This window comes from Coturnix japonica, chromosome 1 (genome assembly GCF_001577835.2).
Source record: "Coturnix japonica isolate 7356 chromosome 1, Coturnix japonica 2.1, whole genome shotgun sequence".
NCBI lineage: Eukaryota > Metazoa > Chordata > Aves > Galliformes > Phasianidae > Coturnix > Coturnix japonica.
Window position 1 is genome coordinate 48180509 of NC_029516.1, and position 13595 is coordinate 48194103.

Here is a 13595-nt window from a genome sequence, read left to right on the forward strand (position 1 = left end):
TGAATGCTTTTTCTTCCCCATGGAATTGCATAAAACCAAAAGAGTTTATTGTTCCTGGGCAAGGTTGTTCATATAACCTTTAAATGTTGTGTAGCTAATCTACTTGAATTCCACATGCGTAGTTAACTTAGTCTAATTTATCTGAATGTCTCCAACTGGACAAATTAGCCTTACTGACTCAGGTCTATTTATTCCTAGCACTGATTCTCAAATGGCTGAGTGACACACAGTGAGGGAAGGTAGTGTTTCTTCTGTACTCTGTACCAGCTCCTGTCTGTGAAAGTTAACCACTTGGAAATGAGTTACCCTTTATCTTCTTGCAGCTGTCAGTTTTGTCTTTCAAGTGGTGCTCAGTTGAAAATACCAAATTTACTCCCGTCCTCCCTGACCTCTCTTCATACGCTTACTTGGGATAAGAATGAGTGGTGAAAGGCTGGATGAAAGATGAAGAGTGAAAAAAATAACTCCAAAGTAAGTGTACCTTAACTGTCTTCCTAATATACTTAGTGCGGGTGCAGGCACAGTCTTTGAAAATGAGCATGAGAATAAGGGAGGCTTTGAAGAACAGAAGGAAACCAAATCATGGTTAATATATTTTACAGAAGTATGATTTGCATCCCATGTTACCTGGTTTCTTTTGGGTCCAAAGGCCTCCCATATGGATGTAGGGTAGGGGGTAAACAGCACAGACTTCTTTTTGCAAATACTGCGTTTTACAGTATTCTAAACTGGATTTTTATGATGATATCAAGAGCAGTATATATATATGTGTGTGTGTGTGTGTGAGCAAGAAAGAGGAGAGGATTTAAAGACATGGATTTATTGGTAAACATCTGAAAAGTCCGATTTTTGAGAGAGGGAAAAATCGCAGCTATTCAGCATTTGAATCTCATTACTTTTTTGCCAGATTAATCCTTGGAAGGCTGTGCTTTTGAAGGGGGGGGGGGGTGTCAGGAGTTAGAGGCTTTATTTAAGATTTCTGCTTATTTTAATCTTTTCAAGAGGTGAAGACGTGCTGGTTCATCAGTACTTCTCTGTAGTTTTGTGTTCTTAAACTGTTTTTACATTGAAATAAATATATTCTTTCTCTTCATGCCACTGAGATCTAAATAGAAATGTGGAATCAGACTCACATAAAGTTATAAGCCCATTTATACTAAGTTTTCTGAAGCACAAGTGACGAGATGTTGAAAGGCAGAACTCTTCAGTGATGAGTGCTGGTTGTGTAGAACTGACAAGGAACCACAAATAGTGGCAGTAATGTGTAATTGGCACTGTCCTTTCTGTGCTTCATTTGTAGTGCTTTTGATAGCACAAAATAACTTTTTTTCCCTATCTTCAGTTTAGATCGTGTTTTCCCTCACATAGCTGTGTTTCTGCTCTTTGAAGGTTTTATTAGGGATAGAACTTAATATGACACACAGTGTGTTTCTTTTAGTTAGTGATTATCATGTTCAAATATCTCAGCAAAGATCTGGGAGTAGTTTTTCAGCTGCAGCTGTGGAGAAAAAGTCTTAAGAATTATTTAATCTTAAAAGTGAATTTCTAAAGCTGGAATTTTTTTCCCCAATGCAGCTTTATTAACAACTGTTTGGGCAGCTTAATAGGAGATGCTGCTTTAACCCACACACGTAGTTCTGGTTATTAAAAGGAAGACTTCAGCAGTGATTGCCATAAAAAAGCAATGGTCTAAGATGTGACTCCATTGCTCTTCGTAATCCTGGAGCACATGCCCACTACTGCAAAATAGGAGTCTACTAGGAGTTTAATGTGTTAAAGCCTTGTTGTCATCAAAGCACTGGTATGTTTTAGTTTTGCTCTTAGTTAGATTAATGATGGAAATGTATTTTCTTGAATGACCAAATTAATTACATGCTGACTGTACGCTGATTTGCTGTTGAGTCGTTTCTTGGTGTGAGCTCCAGACTAGGTTAGCTAAGAGTGCTACTGCAAGATGACTGAATGCATCTATAAAGTCTACCCTCCTTTTTTCTCCTATTGGAATTTACCATCTTATTTGCATTCTTCAAATGACTGTGTTCCTCATTCCTATTTCTTCTTGCTTACATGTGTAGCAATATTGGAATTAACCTTGTTAAGTCAGAGAAGAGGCATAGATTTATTTCATTTAGGCATGTGTAGATGTTCTTATCTAGCTTTAGTGAAATGTTTGAAATGTCCTCTAGAAGGCTGGAGTTAGTGCTGAAAGAATGACAGAAGAGACAACCTCTGTGTCTTTTAAAATAGTTTGGTAGTTGAATCAAAAATAGCCTTGAGATCCCCTGTTTTTATACTGAGAAGTCATCTTAGGTAAACTGTAATAAGGAGTTTCTCTGAACCTTTTTGTTGAGGTAGAGTCTCCTGTGTAAAACAAAATCCCATTTTAAGCAGTGCTGTGTGCCGATTACCTTATTTTTAGTCTCAGCTTTTCTGAAAATAGAAAGGGAAGGAGGGGGAGAATAGAAAAAAACAGTGACAGGACAAAGGTTGCTTCTCAGCTTCCCTTACTATGATCGGTGTGTGGACAGATGGTCGCTGTGCTCTGAGACACAAATGAAACATTAATCAAAGCCTGCTGTGATTGTGTTGTGACTTGCCTCTCTCAATTCAACTTCCGAATAGTGTTTAGATACTGTATTGTTGCAGCCAGAGGCTCTTTTGGAGCATTAGGTTCACTACCCGCCTTTTAACTGTGATACGCAATTTGGAACCTGCTAATCGTGGCAGTCAAAAATCCTGATTGAAATCTGCGTGCTCTCCCTCTACAACCAGGTGGCAAAACCATTTCTGGTTCTTACCCAGCAAAGTTCATGACCTACTAAAAAGGGAAGGTCAGACCAAGAATCAGGAGAAATGTAATACGGTCTCACACAGATGGGAAACTGAAACAATTGTGAGTTGTCTTGAGTTGTGTAGGTCTTGACCCAGAGTTATAGACAGAACTCAGATCTCTGAAGCCACAGCCCGTTGTTTTTTCCTGTTGTTATTTCTAATCTTATTTTTTTCAGTTAAGAACACTAACGAGGAGTTTCTGTGCTGCTGAAAGTTACACTATAGTGGCAAACACTGTGGAAGATCAAAGTGCAGAATGAAATGCTATTTTAGAGCTCTTTTATTTTCATTGCTTGATCATCATAGGAATTTCTGTGCATCAGTGCCCAAAGTCATGCTTATTCACTCACCTGGTCAAGCAGGCTGTTCTGTAATCGTCATTGTCCTAAGTACTAGATCAAACAGTAGTGATTTAAACCTTTTAATGTTACATTTGAAATTCATTTCACCTTTATTCATCAGTAATCCATCCTGATTGATTACACATTTGAGTGTTTTAAAGCCATGTACTAACTGTCTGTATAAATACTACCCATTAGAAAATGCTTTAAAAGTTCTGAATTATGTTTGTTACCATAGCAATATTCAGTTAAAGATTCATAGAATGGCTTTTTATTTTCTTCCTGCCATAGGGGAATTTGCAAGGGAGATTCAAAATCTATTTCAAATACTGAGGATTCAGTAGGACTGTGTGCATCAGTGATTGTGGGGAGAAAGGGAAGGAAAAAACTGTCCAAGGTTTAAATCTTTATTTCTGGAATGCTAAAGATTTACAGTCTACAGTGTCTACAGGAGTCTACAGTGATGAGAAGGCTTAAAGCTTGTGGTTGCATCTTTTGTGTTTTAGGGGACTTTGTCTCAAAGCTGGAACTGATACGGAGAAGCATCTGCAGAAGAAATCAGCTTCCTTTGTTCATTCCCACCTAAAATACCATGAGTATTTGTAGTTCTTCCTTTGATCCTTATGAACTCTAAGTGGTGCCATGCTTCTTGGAATTGTGAAAGCAGAAGGTGCAGAAATTAAACCCAGCTCTGAAATGTCATTCATTACTAATATCAGCTGCCCTCATAAATTTCTCTTCAGTGCTTTCAGTTGGTATTCAAATTGAAATACTGAATATTGAAACTTGTTGGAGTGTCAGAAATTTCAGCCATAGAGAACAACTGAAAACCCATATAAAGCTGAATTTTGAGTAGCTTGAATCAAGCTTAATCTGAATTCTCTCTTCACCTTTAAAACTAGTAGAAAGCCTTAGAGAACTTTGTCTCAATTGTACTTCTTTTCTTTTGCTGAATGTTTCTAGACCTGGTTGGTCTTAAAACACTGGGCAAAAAGATATGTCTTTACTGCATGCAACATTCCATATTTTGTTATTGAATGGTTAATTTGGCAAGTGTAGGAATATTGAAGCCTCGTTTCAAATTCCTGTTTCTTCTGGGGTGGGAATTCTACCTCCTGGAGTCTTAAAGACCTGTTTGAATTTCACATGGTCTTAGAGCAGCTGTTGTTTCTGCATACCCAATGAACTGTAGGAATATAAAGAAGTGTGGACAATATTGGATTTATGGGGAAAATAGCAAATAAAGTTCAGTATTTTGTCTGTACCAGCTGATTAAAGAAGTGTGAAAGAGTGTAAATAGGGCACTGTATGTTCTTTATGGGAAGAGGTAAAACTTCAACAAATTCTACCTTAGACCAATCTTGCTTCTGTTCCACAATGCATTATTTATTTATTTATTTATTTATTGCTTCTTTTTTACTGAAAGTGGAAACTAAGCTATTAGACAAGAAAAAAAGTACTGTTTATTTAGAAGGTTAATGGGGGCTGGGAGAATGTATTAAATATTACACTTCATGGAACTTAGCTGCTATCAGAAACCATGTGCAAAGTGAGAAATGAGATTCCTTGCAGCAAACTCTTGTGTTGGTTATAAAATCAGAAGGTGGCTAAAAAAGCAAAAGAATTTCTAAATAGATTCCTCTTATTTGCATCTGGGGTTTGGAGCTGTTATGGTTCAATTCTTCAAGCTCTTAAAGCTCTTGTGACTTGGAAAAAGAAAAACAAATATCAGGCAACTTATAGTAATTGCAAGAGCTGCAACGCTGAGATAACAAAATATTCAGAATGCAGTTCCTCTTCACTTAGACTGTAGTTTCGCTAACACTTAAACCATGCGTTCTCTTCAGTAAAGCAAGTAATATGGTAAACAGTAGGCTAGTGCAGGTCATGAAGTTAAGCATTTTGAAACTATGCCAGCTTCACAGCCTCAGTTTTCTAGCCTTTGATTTCAAGTACTTGTGGATATTTCCTAAAGATGGCACCAATTTAGTGTACTCTGAACTGATGGAAGACCTATTAGAATATAGGAAATACGGGAAATCTGAACCTTGGTTTATACCTAGAAAGTACAGAACTGTTAAACAGTAGGAATTCAAGAGTTTGCAACTATAAGGTGAATAACAGATACTTAAAGGTGCAGACAAATCCAGAAAATGTCTTCAAAAGTGATAGAAATGAGTTGTTGTTTTTTTTTTACTAATTCTAGAACAAATTTGTTCAACTTGGAAGTTACTCACTGTAAAATAAACTTTCATGGTAGAATGTGAAAGCTCAAGCTATGTCCTTGATGGTTTGTGTATAACTAGATATTCTTTCCATTTCCTGAATTTGTCAATTGGAACCACAACTCCCATCCTAATATAAAGTCACTCTGGGTAATTCCAGGCTGCAGGAATAAAGTCTTATTTATCAGTTTTTCTCTGCCTTGAGCAAGAATCCATTCTGCCACAAAATAATTATCCCCACCACCTGAGTCTGCAGTTGTAATTCTTAATTCAAGGCAGCAGTAGGCTTGGTGAGCAGAAGGATTTTTTAAATGTTACTGTCACTTCCAGAATTGCTGGTCAAACTCATTCCTACTTTGACAAAACCTTAGATGACAGAATTCAAAACCATGAAAATAAATACTGGCCCTTTCGTTTTCTTTCTCTTCTTAATCTTTAAGACTAAAATTTTTAAGTTTTTTATTTTATTTTCCCCAAGGAGGATGCTAGAAATGGCTTTTCAATGGAAGTATAGATCTTCAGTCTGTTATTTTGGTGTGATTTTACAGTGTTTCTGTGATTCAACCCTGATGGTCAAGGTTGAAAATCCTCATCTAGGACACTTAAGAATAATAAATACAAATGCTTTCCTAAGTACAAAAATGGGTGGTTTCAAATACTAGTGTGATCCTTGAACCGTAGGTACTTTGTTTCAGTTGTAGCTGTTCCTTATATTCCACTTAGTTTTTAATGTGTTCTTTTACTTATCCTCATATGTGTTTGTCTGTACCCTGAGCAGCACAGTGAATACCCGATCATTGGAAGATCTGTCGAAGAAAATCCTATAGATAATGAAATTGTAGTTGTACACCAGTATTTTACTTTCCAGTGGTCCAAAGTAGTCCAAGTATGGTCCAAAAGGGTAACAAAGTTCCTTTTTTCATTATATCCCTGTTATTTAGTCTCATCATTTCCAAGAATTAACAAAAACATTCCCCGAAGCAAAAACAAAAGTTTGGGATGACATCAGTAATGCTCACTTCTAAGCATGAGAAGAAGCAGCTTCCAGCTGTTTTCAGAAAAAGGGCCTATGCCAGAAAGCAATTTTGGAACTTCTGGGAGAGGTCATATAAGGAAAAAGATAGTTGTAATGGGAAGAGAAAAGAAAAAGGTAAAGAAGCTTCTAGATGAGGCAGTAATTGAAAATCACATATGGGAATGGAGGAGGAGTTTAGGAAAGGCCAACAGAAGGCGGGACTTCTGAGATAAAATGGACAGTGATATCCTGGCTTCTGTAAATTGTGTTTAAGGAAAATAGGTAACTTGCGGACTATTTTTGTTCTTTATTGCTTTAGGCCTGGGTGTAGCTCTCATGCAGTTTTCTTACAATCAACTACTATATAGGTAACACAACCGGAGGTATGTGAACTATACATGAACTGTTTGTGATCACCTACATCAGTAAACTGTAGGGTTGATAAGAGAACATGGTGAACTGAAAGGTGATGTATTCAGATTGTTTTAAGGGAGTATCTTCGCTACTGTGAGTTGCTGGGAAATTGCATTGTTGTTTTAAAGAATAAAACATGGTAATGAAATGAGCTTTCATGTTTTGTGAATTTCTTTATGCTGAACAAGAGATGCACCCAGTCAGGTGTGCTGTGTACTGTATAAATGGCAATCACAACAAGATGTTGCATAAAAATTAATCTGCATAGGTATCAAATAAAATAACCTTTTGGATCCTAAAAATGGGGAAACTCAAGGTAAGCTTAATTCCGATTGAACAAAATGTGTGATGTAGGCTGTCATACCACCTGTTTTGAAAGCAAAAACAGTAAGAATTTTTTAAGATAGCTTAATAGTTTCAGCAGCTATATTATCCAGTTATGAACTAAAGGGGGATATTTGGATTTTAGAGAAAGCGCGTGTGTATTTATATATGGTGGTTTGGAATATGTATATTTTTTTACCACAATTTTTTTTTACACAATTTATGCTGCTTCTGCTGGCGTATTTAACAGATAGAAATTCTAGGGCATTATCACTCATAGAAACAGGTATACATGTACTGTTCTGTTTGAAATAATCATTTTGCTGAAGTATGAATGAAAAACTATATAGAAGTGAACTGAGTTAATTTCAATTTTTATTGCATATGCTGCGGAGAAAAATAACTTCAAAAGGAAAAGAACAAGTTTGGTAAGAGAAATAACCACTTGCTTTTCAGCTTTTAAAGTTGATTTATGAATAGTCTTTCTGAAAGTCTTGTTTGTTCTTATTCTTGAAGTTCTTTTGTAGCATCCCTGTAGATGATGGGTAAGTATGGAAAGGAGCTCTGACCTGTTTGCCTTCAAATGCAATTGACTGAAGCTCAGCTTCCTTGCTGACTAAAATGGCAGTAATTTTGGATGCAATTTTGTCAATCAAATTGGGCTAATCATCTCTGTCGTGACACTTTCTTGTGAATTCTATGAAACTCAAGTGCAAAACTAAGTATCAGTATTTATGCAACTTGACCTGGCAAAATAAGTTACTTAAGTATACATATTTTAAAAAAAATAAGTACCCAGAGCACAAAACCATGAGTCAGACCTTACAGTTGCTTTTAATTGTTTGTTAAAGTAGGTTGCATTTTATTTCTTTCAATTTCAGAACCCTTATAGGGGACACATGAGTCACTTGTGGTGATATGTTCAGAGATATGTCATCTACATCTGAAAACTAAGATTGTGCATTTGTTAATTGGTTGAGTTTTATATGAGAATAACAAATATTTTGATAATTTCAGCAAAACTGTCATCATTTTGTTAATTTGTTTTAAGCATCTTCCTCTGCTTGCCCTTTAGTCACATGTCTCCCCAGCCATGCTTCAGACCCCACGCTATATACAGTGAATACCATTTCTGTGTGTCTGATTTGTAAATCTGATTGGTGCAGAGAGAGGCGATAGAGAAGGAAGAGGAAGAAAAATGGATAATTTACAGCAAAAACTGAGTACAGTACTGTATCTTGTCTTGTGGGGGAATGCTGTCTGAGACAGCAGGAGGATAAATTTTCTGTAGGATAGATGAAAAGAGCTCAAGTGGTCAGCAAGACTATAAAAAATATTAAAGGGGTTGGTTTTGTTTCCTCAGCATTAGGTATGAATGGATGTGTCTTTTTCCAGTGGTGAAAGGTGTTTGCCCCAGTCTTAAATGGTAGACCTGATGTTCTGTTCTTCCTGGCTGATAGAACTTGAAAAGCTGGCACTGTGTGGGACTGCGCTGAATTCAGTGGATATTAAGAGGGGAAGACTTTCTGTAACTGGAAATCCACTCTATTATTTCCTATCTTGCTTGGGTTAACAACTATTTTGTGCTTTCCTAGGGCCTTATGTTGCTGTAGCCTCCTTGTTGCTCCTGCTGCCACTGACAGATGTGCTAGGCCTCCTGGGACTTCTGGGCTGTACTCAGAGATACTTGGGTTAACTTCAGAAGTCCAAATATTTCTGCTGGCAGCTGTTTAGTTTCGAACATAGAGTAACTAATTACTGAGTGTCATCTTATTAGTACTTTAAATTGGTCTATCTCTTATATAGGAATCTGAGTATAACTGGAGTTGCTAAAAAACGTGGTGCAGTGGGAGTTGTGACTAATTAGACCAGCTCATGGAGTAGCCAAGCACCACTTACCACCTAATGGCAGTGTGCTTCAGTTTTCATATTTTAACCTTTGATGATTCAAGACCTGAAGAAGGAACCTACTCTGAGGTTCAAAGAACCCTTTTTACAACTCTTTTTCTATGCAACTCAGTTGTTTCTCTGTTGTTTGTGGGTGGGTTTCTTTTTTTGCTTTTGTTTAGTCACCTATACCCATTCCTGTTTCCCAGCCTAAAGCAACTTTCGTAGCTGTGGTAGAAGACAGATGCATCATTATGTATTGCTTCTTGCACATTTATTTCTTATGCTTTGTCTGTTACTTCGTGGGAGAAGAAAATGTCTTGCATGTTAGGAAGTTTATTTCCCAGCTTTACTGATGTGACCTGTTCTCTCCTATTTTATGCAGTAATTATACTCTTCCCTTGTCCATCATTCCTGAGGGAAAGTTTGTGGTTGAGTAATTATGCCCATGAGCGTATGCCAGTAGGGCAGCTTCATCCATGTTTTTTAGTATCCTTGCCTTTGAAGAAGTTAAATAGAAGCATTCCCATCTCCTGGGAACGTGTCCTGGAGAATGTGTGTTATTTCTGTGTTACCAGAATGCTGCATATACTGAGGAGGTCCCTTGGTAAGACAGTTGCAGTCTGATTCTCTCCTAGTAACTCTTCATTATTTTTGTTTTTTTGGGTAAGATAGGAAAGAGGAAAATACTTCAGTTTGTTCATTGTTAATGAACAATAGAAAAACACGGTGTTAGGAGGGATAGAGATGAATAGGGAAATGAATATGTGTGTAACTAGAGCTTTCTTAAAAAGTTGGAGAAATTGGCAAAATCTAAATTTTATCTTATGCCTTGATGACTTTCTAGTTGGAAAAGTGTACTTCAGGATTGAAACTGATTGCACAAAACTACGTGGTTCTGGATAACCAGGTGCAAAAATAATTGGCTGAGCTATATTAGGTCTTCTTTACTTAACTTGGTCTTTGGTTATAATAATATGGCAAGATGGGCTTGACACATTCTTTCTATCATGGGTTTCTGGGGAAACCTGTAATTTCCCCATCACACATATGGTTTTTATTTTAACCTTGAGAGAAATAGCGATCTCTAGGAAGTCGTACTGCTTGAATAACTGCGAAAGTAAATGGTACGGTGCTAGTAATGGAGACAGTTATGCAGAACAGTGACAGAAAGTAGCTATATCTTCTAGTGGGAAACAGAATTATGTTGGGGGGGAAAAATTGCAGACAAGAAAAGGACTTTTCTGTGCTCATAAAATGGTAATCAACATACTCAGTGAAGTGGGATGTAAACCACTGCAGGATGTGCCCATAGCACTTCACTTTGCATTTGATAATTTGCAAAACAGAGCTTACTTATCACCAGTTCTGTCATATTGCATTTAGCAGGAGAGAGCAATTTGACTTTCTCTTACGGATTGAGTTTCCTTGCCAGATACCAGATCTAGAAGTCCTACTTTCCTTTCAGGGGGATTTTCTGATATGCTCTTAATTTGCTTGAAACCATGCAGTCAATTACTACTATTGCTATTTACTATATCTGCTGTTTATGCTTTTAATTAGGACAGTCAATATAGCTCCTTTTATCCACATCTAACACATTATCCAAATTCTTTTATAACGGAGATTGATTTTTAACAAAAAAAAAAAGCTAGTCAGGGATTTCTTGTTACTGTCAGTTTATCTGGTAATATGTTGTGATATTTAAGTTTATGCTGTACTAGTTTATGAAGTCCCTAATCATTAGATTTGTAAATGCTACTGAATCTCTTATAGCATTAGCAGTAATGGATGAGCTAATGAGGGAAGGAGAACATTGCTCCCTGTTTTCGCTTAGCCATACATTTTTTTTCAGGAAAACAAGATTTATTCTTCTTTGTTTGTTCTTGGATGGCAGTTGTTAAAATGTTTGTTATGTGAATCTTAATAAAAACATACTTGTTTTCCACAGTCATAAAGAAGAGTATAAAGCTCTGTGTATTTTCATTTTTTTTTCTGTGGGTAAGCAGGAAATGGCAGATGTTGGCATTAAGTTAATGCTTGTTGACGTCTGTTTATATTAAAATAATGGAGGACTAAAAATCATGAAAAAATGAAAAATATGATGTTCTCATGGTCTCTAAGCTTTCACTAATTTTGTTTCTGTATTATGAAGGTCTTCATATTTCGTATTTGCCATGGAGTAGCATTTCATCATTTGGATAGTTTGCATGAGATGACATGTATTTCATCTGGGTAAATGAATGAAAAACCCAAAGGATGAGAAAGAAAACACTCGTAGGGTGAACGTCCTGTATATCTTAACCTGCTGTGTGGTTAAATACTCTGTAGAATAAGCAGAGTCTTAGTTGTCTAAGGTTCTGTTTTCAACATCAGTGAGCAGGCAAGGGAATACATGTGATTGACTCAACAGAGAAGTCTCTGCTTCATATGTGGCTCTGTTTTATGTATTTGAGAGCAGTTTGATCCAACTAGCAGCTCATGGGCCAAACTTGGTCTGTATGACGCTTCCCTTCATCCTTCCACTTATTCTTCAGGGAAGATGGATAGCAGCTCTTCGGCACTTGAAAGCCAAACATCTCTCTTCACATGTGGGCGCCACTAGGAGACAGATGTGCTGCCACAGCAGCACTGTATAAGAAGGTGCTGAAATAAAGAGTTACTGCAGATTGGGAAGAGGGGGCTTGGCAAAGCTGTGTGTGCTTAGCGTGCTGCAGGCCTTTTTCTTCAAGCAATACTGCAGTTTCCTCATTTTGAATAACTCTCAAATTGATTTAAAATTAAGGGAGTTGCTGTCTTGCCTGTTGTGTCATTTTTATATTATTTTTTTTAGAACAATTTTGATGAAAACTCAGAGATTTTGCATTTTTTTCAACCTGTATCACTGAATTTGGAATATGTTAGCAGTGTTGCATTTCTCACTGACAGTTGTCCTCCCCAGACAGACAACCTGAATAGGAAACTTAAGCCTGTACACAGTACATCCAGTCTTCCTGGTTACCTTCTTTGAACTGCTTCAAATTAGTCCACATGTTGCTGGGGTGTCTGTTACAGGGTATTTGGATGACAGTGTGAGAGAAATAAATTTTCCATAGTGGTGCTTTCTAAACTGTGAAAGATATTTTGGGAGCACAGAAGAAAGTTGATATACTGATTTTTATATAGAATTTCTCCCGTGTTGTGGGATCCTCTGAGTAATTATCTTGATAAATAGGGCACCATTTTTATTTTTTTTTATTTGCCAACTGTAGAGGTCTGAAGACTATACGATTAGTGTATAAAGCTATTATGTAAATCTTCTTTGCCCCAGTTTATGCTAATGCCCTACTTATAGCATGCCTGATGGGGTGAAGATGCATGTTCACTCCTTAGTCAAGTAATGCATTGCTCTTGTTGTGTCGCTAGAATAGGCGAGCTGGTCAAGCAGGTTTGTAAATACTTAAGTAGTCATTTTAGTTTTTCATGTACAGGACACAAATGAGTCATTCCTTCTGTGTTTTAGCACTGACATGAGATGGTTCTGAAAATAGCACAAATTCAGAAATAGGACGCCTCCCACCCCCATTAGCCATGAAATCAAGGTAATGTAGCTATTTGATTTTAAAACAAAAAGCAAGAGCAGGTTTCAGCCCTCACAGCAATCTGGAATTGCATTCTGAGATAAGCGATCAAATTTATATCCCCTTCCTTGGACAGTAGGCCAAATTATTAGCCTTCATCTAGGAGATAAAGGGAAAATAAAGAAATAAGGATGGCTAAGGCACTGCGCCAAGAAGACCAATAGTAGATGGGGAGAGGGTTTTTTTTCTTCTTTTCTGAAAAGCTGTCCAGATCTTGCAATGTAATCTGAGATTTTCTGAAGGGGGAAAGTAAGACTGAAAGAAGTATAGAGGGCAGTATGCTGATAGCAGGTGAGTTTGAAAGTTTTTCTATGCTGTTTTTGTTTGTATAGAATACTTACGTTGTGAGTAAGAATTCCTTGATTACAAGGCTGAGAATGGGGAGAAATATAAGAAAGAATCCAGTACAAGAAAGAAACCAAGAGGGGAAGAATAAAAGGCAAATAGTGAGTCCTATACCTGGGTTGGAATTAAGCCAAGCAGTGGTACAGGCTAGAAGTAGGTGAAGTAGAAAGTCACTTTACAGAAAGAGACTTGCAGGGTGCAATTTGACAAGAAGTTCAGTCAACTGTTCTTGAAGCAAAGTCGGCCAGTAGTGTATTGGGTTGTATTAGCAAGACCGTAGTCAGCAGGTTAAGGTAAATGATTATTCCCCTGTATTCAGTGCTTACAAGGCCACATGTATGAAGTTTTGGGCTCTCTAGCACAAGATGTATTTGTACATGTCTAGTGGACGGCCAGCAGGTGGCTAGGGGGGAGAATAACTTTCATGTTAATTTAGAGGAATCTTTTATATAAATAGTTAAATACGTGTAACAAGGTAGCTTATGACAGCTACCTTGTTGACTGTCTAGGTACACAGTTTCTGTAACAGTATTTGTTTGGTAACTGTTTCCTTTTCAGCTGTGGGTAAAATACCTCATAACTACTACTTTTT

General features: G+C 37.1%; 2 protein-coding genes across 5 annotated transcripts in view; one reads left to right on the forward strand and one right to left on the reverse strand.

The window, feature by feature from the left end:
• LOC107314420 (translation initiation factor IF-2-like) overlaps window positions 1–13595 on the reverse strand; it is a 78720-nt gene that overhangs the window by 39818 nt on the left and 25307 nt on the right. The gene's annotated exons all lie outside the window — the stretch shown is intronic.
• Window positions 1–13595, forward strand: part of LARGE1 (LARGE xylosyl- and glucuronyltransferase 1) — a 275468-nt gene that overhangs the window by 28381 nt on the left and 233492 nt on the right. For 2 of the 4 annotated variants that reach the window (XM_015863596.2, XM_015863603.2), the window contains one exon: window positions 324–471. The exons of the other annotated variants lie outside the window; for them this stretch is intronic. The gene's annotated coding sequence lies outside the window, so the exon portion shown is untranslated. The remainder of the gene's footprint in view (window positions 1–323; window positions 472–13595) is intronic. 4 annotated transcript variants of the gene reach the window in all.